Raw genomic sequence first — 16,827 nt, 5'->3', positions numbered from 1 at the left:
GGTTTAAGCCTGACATTTGAGTAGCTTTACATGTAAGATTTTCGATTAGGTTTCTCTCTCTCTCTCTCTCTGTGATGCTTTCCAGATATAGTAAGTTTGAAGGGAAGCTTTGTAGTTTGCTAATTTGAGATCCGAGGATAATTGTAAGCACACTATAATCCTCCTAGTTAGTAATATATTGATGTCTCACTCCCTATGGACATACAATATTGGATAACCATGTTAATTGGTGTTTGCTCTTATATCTGATTATTACTGCTATATATACATTTGTGGATCTGTATGTCTGATTAGACAGCAATATACGATATTTAGATCTAATTTATCCATATTTGCAGTATTGAGCGAGTTGGTACGCAATCAATTGAATTTATATGTACTCAATTTAGCATTTGCAATTTTCATTGCAACTAGTCGTTCCAAGAAATACTACAATATTTACACATACAAAATCAGAGTTGAATGTTACTATGAATCAACAAAAAATAATTTGGGAACAATCAAAATTTTGCTAAAACTCATCGTCAACTATAACTCAAATACAAGGATTTGCGCAATTCACATATATAATTGAAGAAATAAACCCTTATATAGTGACGTATCCGCCCATGCTCCATCGGTCGTCATGCTCCTCGATCCTAAGACTGTCAGCCGAGACAGTGGACACTTGTGTCTGACTGTCCAGTGATAGCCCGTCAAAGGCTCTGAACTTCATATCCGGGCTCCTTGGCACCTTATTGACCATTGGTGGCTGAATAGGGATTTTACCCTCGAGCATTTTGACAATGGATGACATGGGTGGCCTAAGGGTGGGAGAGGGATTGGTGCATAAGAGAGCCAAGTTCAGCATCCTCATTGCCTCTTCTTTTGAGTATTCCGAACCAAGACTAGGGTCCACTACTTCCAAAAGACTCCCTTGCTCTTGTAGTGTACGTGCCTTCACAAACCAAAATATAAAGTTATCATTTATGGCCTTGTTTGGCACGTGGGACATAACAGAACATGACATGAGACAAAAACTCATGTTTGGTGCGACATTTAGACTAGAACTGGACAAGACTGAGTGGGTAAAAAAATGCATGTTTTTTATGGGAAATGGGATAAATTGGTAAACTGCTCATGTCAAATTAAAACCTTAAAACCTTGCAGAATTCTTTTAAACCCTAAACTTCTTTTATATTGTGACAAGATGATTGAGCGGTAGCCCATGCACCCACTACCCTCTTCCTAGGTCCGTGCCGGCTGCAGGTCTGATTTCACATATCTTCGGACAAGATAAAATGGTGTCAACTTACCCAGTCAAAAAGGTTGACAAACTCCGTTGGCCTATAATTTGTAATGCTTTTCCCGCTCACAAGTTCTAATGCAACAACTCCAAAGCTGTAAACATCTGCTTTAGTCGTCAAGTGTCCACTCATTGCATATTCCGGAGCCATATACCCTCTACAATTTTACACCATAATCATCTCAGATTTTAAAGAATTTAGCTATTACAGAATAAAGATATAAAATATGAGAGAAGTAATTAAGATTCAAAAGATGAAATCTCACATTGTTCCAGCAACTCGTGTGCTGATATGAGTTTTCTCTTCTTCGTCCAGTTTTGCTAGACCAAAGTCCGATACCTTAGCATTAAGATCCTTGTCGAGAAGCACATTGGACGCCTTTATGTCTCTATGAACTATTTTCAACTTTGAGTCCTCATGGAGATAGGCCAAACCCCGTGCTACTCCCATACATATCTTATTTCTTGTGGGCCAGTCCAAACTAAACTTCTGACCCTCGCGACCTGTATAGAATGACAGATTGTAACTTTTAACTGGAATAGATATACAACAGGTAAATAGCAGGATGGTCAAGTATTTACCAAAAAGGGCACGTGCAAGACTGTTATTTTCCAGGTATTCATATACCAGCAACAACTCCTTTCCTTCGATGCAACAGCCATAAAGCTTAACGAGGTTTGGGTGCTGCAAAGCTGATATCATGCCTATCTCAGTGACAAATTCAAGGTTGCCTTGCTTTGATCTGGCGGAGAGTTGCTTAACAGCAATCTCAGAACCATTTGGGAGTACACCCTGCAAATGAAACATGAAAACGTTTGTATGATCACCTCAAGCATAATGTAAACAAAAAATCACGTTCAGAGAGTGATAATTACTAGAACATATTATTAAGGTTAGTTTTGTTTTATGTTTAGCCTTTTAATAATCACCTCAAGTATAACCAATTTCACAGTAGGAAAAGGTGTCCTCTCAACGCCTAGTTCTTATGTTCTAGAAGTTCCTCATAAACCATTTGCTACCCTATAGAGCAAGGTTAGGGGATGTTTGGTTGATATTTCCATTAAGTCTTATATAGATAAAGTTGTTGTGTCGATTAATTTGTCTGTGTAGATTGGGAAAGTGTTTGTCTGAGAGGGTTTTTTCATAGATGGAAGGAGGGTGTTTTATAATAGGGAAGGGCAGGTTTGAAAAAAACATTGGCTTTCTACATAAAGCTCCCTTTATAAGCTTACTGAATAAGCCAATTTCTATATCATTAAGCCACTACCAAACAGTCATGTATAGCTGAATGGATAAGTTGTGAGTCCTATTAAGCTCATTAAGCTGCTAACAAGCAGGCCTTAGTGCATTTTTTGCAAACACAAAGGCCACTCAAAAGTTCAAGAACCTAAGGCCATTTGCAAGTTCATGATATTTCTGACTTCAATGGTTCTAAACATACAAAATTATCTACATTGCTTTTTATATTAAGTAGATCTTGTTTTGTTGAACCTTTTGATTGAATTCATTAAGATGTGTGGGAACCCTCTCTTGTTCCTACAAGAAAAGGGTATCGATGTTATGTTTCTTTTATCAATGATCACATCATTTCTGTTGGATTTTCTAATGAAACATCATTCTGAATTATTTGATATTTACAATAGTTTTCGAGCATATGTAAAATCTCAACGTGCTGTCATTATTAAATGTTTTCGACGAGATTTGGGAGGTGAATACACTTCCAGTAAATTACATGACTTGGTTGCTAGTTGCTATAGAAGGTTAATGTCTTCCTTGGAGTTGTGTGCATACTTGGTTACAAATAATGGTTTGCGATCTTACAATTTTTGTGTCTTCTTGGGGGAATCTCTTCATCTTTTGGGAAAAACACTATGTTGTTTCTCATTCTTACACTGAAGTTGAATACAATGCTATGTCATCTACTACTAAGAGATTGCTTGGTTACGATGGTTACTTGCCAATATGGTATGAACGTACCACCTAAAACTTGACACCATTACTTTACCATTTGTTCCTTCTTATTTATGTGTCACACACGATTTCCCATTTTCGTTTTTGTGAACAAACTCTCGATGCTCCTTCCTACCGCATAGTGAATTTTGAGAGGGATATTAGAATATATTATTAAGGGTAGTTTTTTTCATATTGCATTTACTCTATATTATTAGCCTTTCTAAGGTTTTGTTCTCTTTTCCCTTGACTCACTTTATAATTATGCTTCCTTTGCATTTTCTTTCTCCTTGCATATTCTTCTTCTTTTATTCGTATTTGATTAATCATGTACAATAATCATCAATAATGTTTGCAAGAAACTACCTTATAAACTGGTCCAAAGCCTCCTTCGCCGATCTTATTTGCAGAATCAAAGTTACGAGTCGCAGATTTGATTTGTTGCAGGCTAAAAAAACTCGTCTGTGATTTAAGTGCTCGAAGCTCTGCGAAAAAGATAACGATTAAAAGCAGCAAGAATTCAATACTACAATTGGAAACATTACAAGAAGCCAACTAATAATACTCAGAACTCTTATATATTGTTCATACCTTTATCTTCTTTGTTTCCTCCTAAACAACCTTTCCACCATAGTACAACTAAAACGATAACTATGCAAGAACCGATCACAATTCCAGCTATAGCTCCACCAGAGAGTCCTCCTGTACCGACGCCATAGTCTGCAAGAAGGAGCAATAAGTAGGCTTTATACGTTGCGTGTTGTGTTCTCGAATTTGAGAAGAAAAATTATTTGTGTTCTGAAAGGGAAGGAACAGAACGGAAAGTAAACAATTTTTCATGTTTTTGAACAAGAGAGAAAGGAAAAGTAAGATGTCACTTTTACAAATGTATCCTTTTCCTTTCCTTTCCTTCGTAAAGAAAAGGTTTTGAGAAAATTGTGTTAAACTGAGGACATTGAAAATGAAACATATATATGATAGAAAGATTATACTAACTCGGTGTAATTGCGATAGCAGATATAAGAGGTCCATGTACACCTCGATCTGGAATTGAAGTAGTCCCCTTCCCTGCCCAATATAAGTGAATCTCTAGCGTGCTACCATTAACGATAACGTCATCAAAGTCTAAGTAGGTGCCATTGTGAACAACGTTAGCTTTTTCCATTATGTTGAAGTCTTTTCTCCTCAGAATCCCCTACACGAAAAGCCAAATTAAGTTTATAACTAATTCCCCAATTGAAATATACAATCTAAACAAAAATCGGTACGTCACTTACTTGAATAAATACATCAAAATAGCGTCTTCCCAGACTACTAAAAGTCATATCATCAGAAATACTTATTTCAGCAAAGTGAAGCCTCACTTTATAACTCCCCTTCCGCAAACACAGTCCATAATACCGGAGTGAAGCAGGAGAAAGGCGAGCTGTTCTATATATATCTCCACCTGTCACATTTGTTGTGCTTGCAATAAATGGAGCATCAACATCGCTCGTGAAAACACCATTGGTGCTATAACCCCATCTTTCAGAAGTAGAATTTAAGAAAGATTGCTCGACGGTTGAATCTCCTTGGTATCTTTTTCCTTGGAAGCCAGATCTGGTTCCACCACAATTAATAAATAGATCGTGACCTGCAACGTAAGATGCAGTTGTTTAGATTTACACAAGAGGATTGTTAATGATTTTAGTGTCATCAATCATTTGGAGTAATTGAGATTTACAGGAGATAAAAGAGGGTAGTTAAGCTATAACACAAGTTACAGGGAGCATGCTTGTATAAACTTTAACCAAAAGGGAGAGCTTATTTTGGTACACTTACGGTCAGGATTTCTGCTGCACGTAAGTTCGCTTGTCAAACACCAGGCATCTCTATAAGATTAATTCACATTAGGACACACATCGTTGCAAACAATTCAAAATTGTGTGTATATAGGTTGGTAACGGGGACATACGTGTTGTTTGAGGCTGAAGATGAAAGAGCTGAAACTAAATTCCTGCGATGAAGGTACCCGTGATAAGCGAACATGAAAAAGTAACGTTCTAATATAGTAAAGAGCAGGATTACGAAAAACATACAAGCTAGAAGACTGACAATTCCATGGTGGCGACCGTGTAAAATTGTTGTAAGACAAGTCACTGCAATAGAAATAGTGGCAATTTTTGTAGCTCCAACCCCACAATATATACATATAAACAAGCAACTGTCATAATGGTCTGATGCAAGAGACCATAGTGATCATGGGGAATCACTTACATCTTTTGTCTGCTCTCAAGTATCCATCCAGGAATCTCTCCGGATAGTGAGTTGTTATTCAGAAACCTACATCCACGGATAATATTCTATCTCAAATTTTAACAAAAAAAATCCAAATAAGCAAAAGAATGTAGAACAAATTTTGCAGGTGTAACATCTCTTTAAGTAGTTGCATACATGTCATCAAATTGTAGTCCCTGAATTGAATTAGGTATTGGACCATTCAGCCTGTTGAAGCTCAGGTCTCTGCAAAAGAAATAGTTATGTTCAGTTACAGACATCCTTAAGCTTAAATACATAAAAAAGTGTAGATCATGCAAACTCAACAAAGAGACCATAGTGATCATGGGGAATCACTTAGAAACAAAGCATGAAAACTTGCTTAATCTTTCAATATCAAAGCATGAAATTATTCATGTAAATTCCATATTTAGAGGTGAAACTATCACAGAAACAAAAACTCAAAAAACAATGATCTTTGTCTTAACATTCAATAGTAACCGACTTACAAGTTCTTCATACTACGCATTTGTGCTATGTAGTCTGGTATCGGGCCAGTAAGCAAACAATTTCTCAGGCTTCTGCAGCGAAGTTATACAGAACAAACTTATCATGTCAACTTTCTGTACAAATTTAACTCATTATTTTCGCACTTTCTGTAACACAACTATGTAATCAACTCACAGTCTCTCCAATCTTGTCATATTTTGCAGATCAGGAAATCTCGTACTCGATGATCCAGCTAAATCGGATATCCTCCTGACAACCATAATGCATATAATATAAATTCAGGGCTCAAAGCTATTACCATCCATTTATTGACCAAAAACTCAACAAAAATGACTGGAGACTTATATCAATAATGTGCTCACAATTCAGTCAAGTTTGTCAACAGAGATATTGTAGAAGGAATCGGTCCCTCCATTGATGTTCCTTGCAAATAACTACACAATAAATTATATATGATCAAAATTTTAGAAGTTAAACCATCAACAAAGAAAGTAAAAAAAAAACTCACAGTGCATTGATTCTTATCTAGTTTCCTATAAAATCAGGTATTCTCCCAGATAGTGTATTCCCATCCATCCTACTGCAAGAAGTGTACAGAAAATTCAAGAATTTGATAAAATATTGGATGAATTGCTACTTTACTTGTCAGGTCAAAAAAACAAAGATCTATATGACTTACAAATCTTCTATATTAGTCAAATTGCCAAATGAGATCGGTATGGTTCCCGTGAAGTTATTTCCAGAAACAGTGCTGCAAGAAAAACCATTCATTGTGAACAACACTAAGATGTCAATATTATAAAAGAACCACCAAAAGAAAAGATAAAATGTCAATTCCATGGCAAGAAACTGTACAAGTGAAAACATGTGTCATCTTTAAAGTTCATAAAGCTTGAAACCAAATAAGCAAACACACAATAGCAGCAGCTTCTTGAGTAATGCTTTGAAGTAGGAAATTCATATGAATAACTCAGATTCTAAACAACCTAAATACATGATGCATTCAGCTGAAAAGCAGGACGAACATAAAAGTATGTGAAGATGCTAATGTTCTAATAGATTAAAAATCAAAGGATGAGCATGACGACTGTTATATTGAACAAAGGGATAAAATAAGCAACACCTGAAGCATTTGCTAATAGTTCAATCCATCTTGCATATATAACTGATAAGCTCCAAAAGTTGCAACACCATCTCTAACCCATTAGTGAATAGAGAAATAAAACAACTTTGTCAATCATCCAAAGAAGTCCATCTAGGGTCATACATAAGAACGTTCAATACCAAACGAACCCTGTATACCTCCCATCCAACGGTAGGGTATAGGATACATCCATAAGAACATTGAAGTTCAAGATATTGGTGCTCTGCTGATATACTCGAATTATGTATGTGTGTGCTTCCATTTACAGATTGTTGTAAAATGAAGAAGACATATAACCAAAGTGTGTTAGAAAAGTATGAAATTGTAGATGTTTATATGATTAATCAAAGAAGAGACTTGGATGACAGTTTATGAATCATGCATAGCACTTTCCTGAAGTAATAATTCGACCCATATTACAACCTTGGAATAATTACACGAATTCCACTTTGGAATAATCCAAAACAACTTAGTTCTATGCCTGAACGGAAGAGAGAACACAAAGAGATTTCAGTACATGTTTGGATGAGAAGAGTTGTAACAGGTGTGGATTCAGCAATAATTTCTATGGCAATTGAAATTGGTTTATCGAAGTTATTCTGGTTAATCGGAGGAAAAACTGTTCCGGCTATGAGCACAACAATGCCCTTATAATTCTGCATGGTCGTGCTTTTCACAAAACTACCAAATAGAATGTTTTTTAGAACTCTGGCACAAACCTGCCCTATAAGACCAATTACTCTGCTATTTGGCAAAATTGCCCATAACATAATTAACCTTGCATTCGTATTTGTTTTATACAAGTGTGCACCCTGCACCTCCAAGCTCGCATTATTAAAAAATGAAACCCCTTAGGTCTTGAATGAATCACGATCATACTAAATGGCCGATAACACTAAAATCACCAACTTAATCCCAAATGATAATGTTTAACAGAAGCTAAACCAGACATAAGTTGGGGTCCCTGTGAATCCTTAGCTTGAACACACAAAGATGTTCTTAATGTGCAAGACAAAATTCCCAAATCATAAAAGCATTGGTGATTCATGAAGTAAACTGAAGAGAAAGAGTTAGAAGACAACACCAAGATTTGCTTCAAAAGTCAACCCAAATTGGAAGAAAACCATGGGTGGAGGAGACCATCGAAAGAAATCCACTAGTAAAAAAATGTGATTACAAAGCTCTTAAGAGATAAGGGATATAATTTCAAAATACATCTCCTACGATTTTATCTAGGAGTTGGGTGCTACTTTTGGTGAAGAAACAAAGAAATGAGGAGCACAAGAGTGAACTTGCTAATAAGGTGAAAAGAATAAATCTTCCAAATGCAAGGCTCAATAAACATGGCTAGAAAAAGCAAACTGCAGCCTGAGAACATTACTCACGCCCATGAAGCACCTCCAAAAAAGTTAGCCCGTTCTTGTTGGCCTTTCATCCCCATAAAAGGCTCTCTTCATGACCTTGAAGGAAAGGCAGAAGGTTTCTACCATCTGCACACGTGAGTCACGACCATGAGCGACAGGGGATGGATTTGGAGGCACAAAACAACAAAAATAATGGGGATTAACGGCAGTCGCTTCTCGTGAGTCGTGACAGAAAACAATACTAGTCTCAATCATTGAAAGAGCCAAATGCCTTTTGACTTCTATTACTTATTAGATGATCTCATGTTTTGTAGCTTCTGTGTTGTCAGATTAAAAGTGAAATTTTAAGGGGTAAACAGGAGCAAGATCACGTTATCTTACAATCTTCTCAGTCGAGTCAAGCGCCCAAGGTTTTGATGAAGTGGACCTCCAAGCAAATTGTCATCCAAGACCCTGTTGTACAAGTCAAAATTGTAATAGCAATGAAAGGTCACATTGATGATAGACTTGTCAGGTAAGGATCTTTACTTACAGATCTTCAAGGGTAGAAATATCACCTATTTCTCCAGGTATGGAGCCACTGATGCGGTTCCCCAACAGATTTCTGTGGAAAATAAAGTGTCAAGAGTACATTCACCGAGTTCGGGTGAAAGATTTAGAAAATTAAAGCAGAGTATATAAATCTTACAAAATACTAAGACGAAGTTGACCAAAACGTGCCGGAATAGAGCCATTGATATAGTTGAGGGACAAATCTCTGTGTAACAATACAAAGCTCACTTGGTGTCATTTTTCAATAGCCATCCACTCAAGACAACACTACTCTCATAAGGCATAAGGAAGATGTGCGATATAATACAACATGATTTTGTGGTAAAATGAATACATTGCAACTTAAAACTGAAAAGTTCGATGGTCCACTCACATTTCTCGCAGAAGAGTGAAATTTGCGAATTCTTCAGGTAGAAATCCTGTCAAATTGAGTCCTTTTAACTGGCTGCAATTTAATACAAGTAATGAAAGAGATCCAAAACACTGATTAGCGCTTAAATGGACAGCAAACCATTCTAATTATGTAGTATATGATATTTTCCTAACCAAGATATAAACATGACAAATCAGTGAAATCTAAAATTTGTCAAACATGAGACATGGATAATCGTTGGTGGAAACAGGAAAAAGCAAACCAAGTACTGTATGACACTTACTTTCTTATGGTATGGTTATCTAGCATATTTCCAGCGAAGTTGAATAATAAGCTTCATTCAACAGTTTTCACACAACTTTCTTATAGTAAGGTTATCTAGCATAGTACCAGCGAAGTTGAATAATAAGCTTCATTCAGCAGTTTTCACTAGTCAACTTCCATTTTGGTTCACACTAATTGAAACCGGGATATACATACGTACATACATATATATATATATACATATATATATATAGGTGGAGGTTCAAACTGGATCTCGAATTAAAGAGTTTAACCGAACTCAAAAACACCACATAAGATAGTGTCCACACTTCTCTAGTTTGAACACACAAGGGTGTTCTTGGTATATAAAACAAAGTTCTCACAACATATAAATATGAATATATATATATATATATATATAAACATATATTATATATAAAGAGACAGATCCGTACATGGTTGTTACGTGGCAAACAGTGCTGTTACAGCTGCAAGTTACATTGCTACCAAATCTAATAAGCCCTTCGCTGTTCAGAGAATGTGTCTGATTAAGCCCTCGACCTGTGCTGCATGAATCTCTATAAACAAGCCAACCTCTATATTGTAGCTTTGAGGCTATCAAACCCAGAGCTTCCACTGTTACAAACAGGATAAGGAATAAACGAATTGATATAGTAGATATCGAGTCATGAACGAATGACTATTACTATTAGTAATACCATCTAATTGGGTTCACTATACAAAAATGCGCCTGAAATTATCAATTTTCAAACGAAAACAAGAATATTAATTATTACGTAGTGAACGATTTAGTAGATGGATCGAATATAACATACTTGTGGTTTATAAGATGCATGAAAGAATGGATCAAGAATTCAAGATCACATTGGAGAAGGATGACAGGTATTATGGCTTATTCGGTAAGCCATGCATGGGTGTTTGGTTATGGCTTATTCGGTAAAATACCTTTTACTAATCCATTTATTCTCCTTTTACCCTTTCCATCTTTCATCTATATCCGAAGAATGTAGTTGCCATTTTTTTATGAGAGTAAAATAATCATTTTTGTTGATGAGACTGTTTATTCAACACAACAACTGAACAATAATTTATTTGTTATCATATAGACAACTTTATCAATATAGACAGTTTTATTCATGCAGTTCTTAATAAAAAAAAATGAACCAAACAATTTTGATTTAGTGTGCTATGGGTGTTAAATGAATGAGGTGGAACCGTGGAAGTGTCAAAAATTATGTGTCTCTAATTACGAGAATTAGTATCACATGAAATGTTTTTCAATAGATTTAGGAGCCGTTTACCTAAATACCTACCCAATAAGCATTTATCGATAAAATTCAACACTATCATTTACTTATCGGACAAGATTTTATTCACTAAAACGCATCGTATGCAACAATTTATCCCGGTAAGCGCTAACCATAGTAAGAGTCCTCGTCTTCACTTACTGGGTAAGACTTGAGATTCTTGCATTCGCGCTTACCGGGTAAGATTCTTAGTCCTTGCCATATTCATCCGGTAAAGTAAAGTGACTTGGTAAGCGCTTACCCGAGTAACCGTTTGGTAGACGACACCTTAGTTGGCCAAAAATCAAAATAATAATTTTTAAAATATTTTTGTAAGTTATATTTCTTCGATTCTATATACTATAAAATTTTGTCTTAATGATTTTAATAAAATATTTAATTTATAATTATTGATTTGAAGAATTATTAATTAATTAAAAATTTAACGTAAACAAATCCTGTCTTAACATGAATTCATAATTATATTACCAATATTAGGAAAAAAACTCATCTAATTTAAATAATTGGAAAACTTTTATTTTTTTTACTGTTTATTTTAATATGATAAAATCTATTACCGATTTATTTTAGTTATATTACGTAATATTATAATTGATTAATTTTTTAACATTTACTTCTATATCATATTAGATATATAGAGGTTGGTTATTATACAACCCTTGACATTTGTGCAACCAATACAACTCAATCTCAACCGTCCATTTCATTTGATTAATATGTGATTTCATAGAAATTTTGATTGTTTTCTAATATATAGTATTGATCATAATTAATGAACCATATTCATCTTCTATAAATAATCAAATCATAATAAATAAACTCTCATCATTTCCATAAATATCTCAATTTATTGGGTTGTATTGGTTGTACAAATGCGATAGGTTGTATTTGAAACAAACTCTAGATATGTAATCTAACTTAGAGGTCGTTTGTTAAACACTTATCGGTAAGTGCTTACCAAATAATTTTTCTTACCGGGATGAACATGACAAAGGTCAAAAATCTTACCCGGTAAAAGAGCGATAAAGATAGAGAGTTTTACTCGGTAAGTGATGGTGATAATAATTTTTCAACTTGTGTTATAAGTTATTTACCAAACATAATATATGCGACTTTTAACAAGATGACGTTGGTGAAACAAATTTTCTCCAGATGCAGGAGCTATCAAACTCATTAAAGCATTGATCATCTGGTGATCAAAACAGACAGAAAATGATGAACTGACATAAAACAGAGTCTGACTTAACGAAGAAGCACTGTACCTTCTTCAACAGGCAGAAATCGAGCAGAAGATCCAAATTCACGGAGACTCATCGTCGATAAAAATAAAACAAGGACGAAGAACTTGAATCCAGCCTCCATAGCTTCACTTTCTTATCAAACTGATGTCTCGATTACAGTTCTCCGTCTGTGTTTCTGAGTGATCGTCGGTCTTATTTGCAGAGAGAAGAGGCGGGACGGAATATGGTTTAGCGATGACTCCAAATCGTGTTTTTTTTCCCTTTTTTTGACTAACTTAATTGTGTTTATTACATTGACGGTTTATGTGGTTGCAGATTCTTACACATTTGATCCCTTGAAATAGAACTCATTTCCAAAATATTATTAGGGGATGGTTTAAATAGAAAAGAAAGTTAAATATTTTTTTTATTAACCTGGATATCCAACCTTCTATGCGAGCCGACTAATCCTAGAGCGACCAACTGCTTTGCGGGTAACCCGGAGTCATCGCATTTGAACCTCTGTAACAACAAGAGGATTTTTAATCCTCTTTGGATTTGAACATGAGACCTATAGGCATGCTTGACCTTTGGAACTCAAGCTCAAACCAATCAGACACCACCCATGTGGTTAAGAATGTTAAATATTGTGTTAATACAGAGAAGAAAATGTTAAGAGGAGGTTCATATGTGATCATTGAGTGAAAAAAAAGGGTTTATAGAATGAAAAAAATGTTAAAGTTTCTTAATAGACTGTTTTATAAGACTTATATAAGATCAAATAATAAAATTTCTTATTTAAATGTGTTGTAATAAGTATATTATAGAATGCTTTTGTGTGTTGTAACAAGTTTTTGAAGACATTTTTTTAGTTATTTTATAGAAAACTATATGAAAATGTATTATAAAAACAAGTGTCGTATAAAAAATGTGTTTCACTTATCAAAAGTGTCATAAAAAATAGCTAATACAATGTTTTGTATTAAAAGTGTTCTAAAAAATTTACTAAGACGTCTAAAAAACGTCTATAAATTTATTACAACACTTTTAGATAGAACGTTTTATTGTTTGGTAAACTTAAGTCATATAAAACTGTCTGTTAGGATGCCTGTAAATTGTTGGCGTCCTATTAACCCGATTTTGTTGTAGTATTTGTATATATTAGAGGTTAACTCTATAGACATTACGGCTAATTTGCTTATATTTAAGGTTAATAACTTTATATCTTGTATATCAATCTGATCATGTAAAATCAACAAGTGAAAAACTAAAAATGCACCAACATTCGATTAGTTTTAAATTGTTAAGAGATATTTTTTTTTTTGAAAAAAAACCAATGTATCAATTATTTTAAAGAATAAAATATTTGATTTATATTTAATCAACTCAAATAGCTGAAAATGGAATCCTTGTAATAATTTTATAATTAATTTTGAAAATTCATATATTACAATAATTATTTTGTGATATCACTTCCAAAAAAATTTGGATTCGCCTCTGCACATACACAGAGTTATTCCTTTTTTTCCAATCTTCTGCAACGGCATCAACCCTCCTGCACCTACTCTACGACATTTTTAACGGAGTTATTTTGAGAAACCAAATCCATAAGAATTTGCAAACGATCAATGTGAACAATCAACCACAATTTATAACATACCAAAGGGGCCAAAAACATAGTTTACTTTTAGAAAAACATGTTACATTATTTAAGAAAAAAGAAAGTTGCATTAAACGTTAACAGTTTTCTGTTTTATTTTCAGTTATATTATTAAAAACAACACAGAGTTTAAGGATGATCAATAGATTAAACATATATGGAAAATGGTTTGTTGTAATATAGATATATATTAAACTATATTTTACATACACACACACATATGTATATATATATATATATATATATATATATAATACTAAAGAACCTTTGTACCCCTTCAAGGCAACGATTCTATTTTTTTTTTATTAACCTGGATATCCAACTCGCTATGCGAGCCGACTAATCACAGGGAGACCATCTGCTTTGCATATAGCCTGGAGTCACCTCATTTGAACATCCGTGACCACAAGGAGATTTTTATTCCTTCTCGGATTTGAACCTAGGACCTCCAGGTACTTTTGACATTTGGAGCCAATCTCAAACCAATCAAGCACCACCCTTGTGGTTGACAACGATTCTATTTGTAACTGTCATAACAGTTAACTAGTCATAACTGCTATAGTGATGTCTAGCTTACATCTTTCAACATGAAGATTATGTCAAACTCTCTTGTATTTATTTTGATAGAGATAGATGCTCTTGAAAGTTGAGTCGAGAGAGAAACTATTGCGACGTTCTCGTTGACTTTTAACGATCTTCCAATGAGGGTCTGAATGTTTGAATTTTTAATGAAATTAATTTTAAGATTAATATTAAAAAACGAGCTTTCAAATATCTAGATATTTAGGGTCATGCTCATGTTTGACTTGGTCAGCTTGTTTGATCGAGTCCAGAAATATGTCTGTTGTAGACTAAAAGATTTAGATGTATGTTTGAATTAAGGGCGTTTGGTAAACATTCATTTGAGTAAGTGTATGCAAAGTCATATTATCTTTATTGGATGAATATAATAAGGACCTAAAATCTTATCTGTTAAGAAAACCGAGAGTCTTCCCGGTAAATGATTGCGATCACTGGCGGATCCGGTGCTTGGTGGTAGGGGTCCTAGGCCCCCAACAAACCCACCAATTTTTTTGAAAAAAATGCTATAAAAAAATTTGTTTAGTAAATTTTCCTATTGTTTGTGTTCAACAAGAACAAGGCAAAGACCCCCAACTTGATATCTTAATTGTTAATTGGTCTATTTGCAACACACACTGATATTTTCGTTCGAAATATAAAATATAAAAATTATACACCTCAAATTAGTAAAAAGTCAACTGAAAATCGACATGAATAGGTTATCTTTATTCGGTTAACTGAACCTTTAAGCCGAAAAGGAAAACACAAAACCGTTTTCATCCGGATGAATTATTTGGTTATGAAATATTTTTTTCTACACCCCTAAGTGTGCCCCCAACTATAAAAGTTTATCTAGGTAAGCGTTTGGTAAAGGAGTCCTTGGTCCTTTTATGTTCCTTTTTCGTACCTCTATAAAAAAGGTTATCCAATGCCCGTCATAAGTGAAATATAAAGGATCAACAAATGTCAAATTTAGGAGTCTCAAAAACCTCAGTCCCTTCTGATTTTTTTTAAAGCATCCTCTGGAAATAGTAAGAGATAGTCTGATCTTGGGGGAACAAAAGTGGTGGCCTCAAATATTTGCTTCTCTAAAAGTTGGACTGGTTTTTCTTTAGCGGGGATCAATGTTGTAGCATCAGTTTTTGACAAAATTGGTGCACTGTCTTTTTGCACTTTTTCTGTCAACTCCTTCCCACTCCTAAGGGTTACTACCTTCACATATTCCTTTCCTAGGTCTCTAGGGACTTCTGTGTTACTGGGCAAAATAGTTTTGATTTAGTCCAAGTTGACTGACTTAAGTCTTCAGATTCCTAATGGCAGCACTTTGTTGATTAATGAGTGTTTGGGTTTGGTTTATGAACCCTTTCATCATAGTCTCCAAAGAGGATGATGATTCTGCCTATGGAGGAGGTTTGTTCTGAAAAGATGGTTGAGCATTTTGAAAACTTTGTTGGTGATTTTGAGAGTTAGAGTTGTTTGCATGATGTTGTGGTTGAAAATTAGAAGTTTCCTGTTGTTTATGAGTGGGTGGATTCAAACTGGGACTGTTCCAAGAAACGTTCAGGTGTTGTCTCCAACTGGCTTTGTATGTGTTGGAACAGGGATTAGATTTGTTATGAACATAATTTACATATTCAGAATTATAAGTGCAATGTTCATACGAATGTTCCCCTCCACAACAAACACATTGCACTGAGAGGAGGACTATTGGAACAGGTGTAGTAGCAGCTTGTTGCACTTTTGACCAGAAGTTAGGTTTTTAAGCATGTTGGTCATGGAAGTGAGTTGTGTTGTTAATGTAGTGTATGCATCTACATCATGAATTCCAGCAGTCTTTTTTTATGGGTGAGCACGTGGATCAACCCAATGCCTATTGTTTGCTGAAATCTTTTCTAGGATTTCATATCCTTCATTATAGGTATAGGCTGTAAAGGCCCCTCCTGCAGTCGCATCGAGCATCTGTTTAGCCATGGGACTTAACCCATTGTAGAATATCTCGAGTTGAATACAGTACATAATGCCATGGTGTGGGCATTTTCTTAACAGCTCTTTAAACCTTTCCCATGCATCAGGAACAGCTTCATCGTCCATTTGTTTAGAAAAAAAGACATTTCATTTCTGGACTTAGCGTTTCTGGTGGGAGGAAAAAAATTTCGCAATTTTTTTTCAGTCATATTACTTCATGATGGCACAGAACCTGGTGGTAATGAATTAAACCATGCATTTACCCGATCCCGTAAAGAAAATGGAAATAAAGTAAGTCTTAAAGCATCGTTAGACACTCCCGGGATCAAGAAAGCATTAGTGATTTCCATGAAAGACTTTAAATGTGAGTGAGGATCTTCCGATGGTAATCCGG

General features: G+C 34.8%; 1 non-coding gene and 1 pseudogene across 1 annotated transcript; one reads left to right on the top strand and one right to left on the bottom strand.

The window, feature by feature from the left end:
* Window positions 1–420: 420 nt before the first annotated feature.
* LOC112504485 lies at window positions 421–12,509 on the bottom strand (annotated as a pseudogene).
* A 3,976-nt stretch (window positions 12,510–16,485) lies between these two features.
* Window positions 16,486–16,594, top strand: LOC112508364. Its single transcript, XR_003068737.1, has one exon. It is a non-coding gene; the product is annotated as a small nucleolar RNA R71 (small nucleolar RNA).
* The last annotated feature ends 233 nt before the right edge of the window (window positions 16,595–16,827 follow it).

This window comes from Cynara cardunculus (genome assembly GCF_001531365.2).
Source record: "Cynara cardunculus var. scolymus isolate 2C chromosome LG 2, CcrdV1, whole genome shotgun sequence".
NCBI lineage: Eukaryota > Viridiplantae > Streptophyta > Magnoliopsida > Asterales > Asteraceae > Cynara > Cynara cardunculus.
Note: the sequence above shows the minus strand (reverse complement) of the source record. Positions and strands in the feature narration are given on the sequence as shown.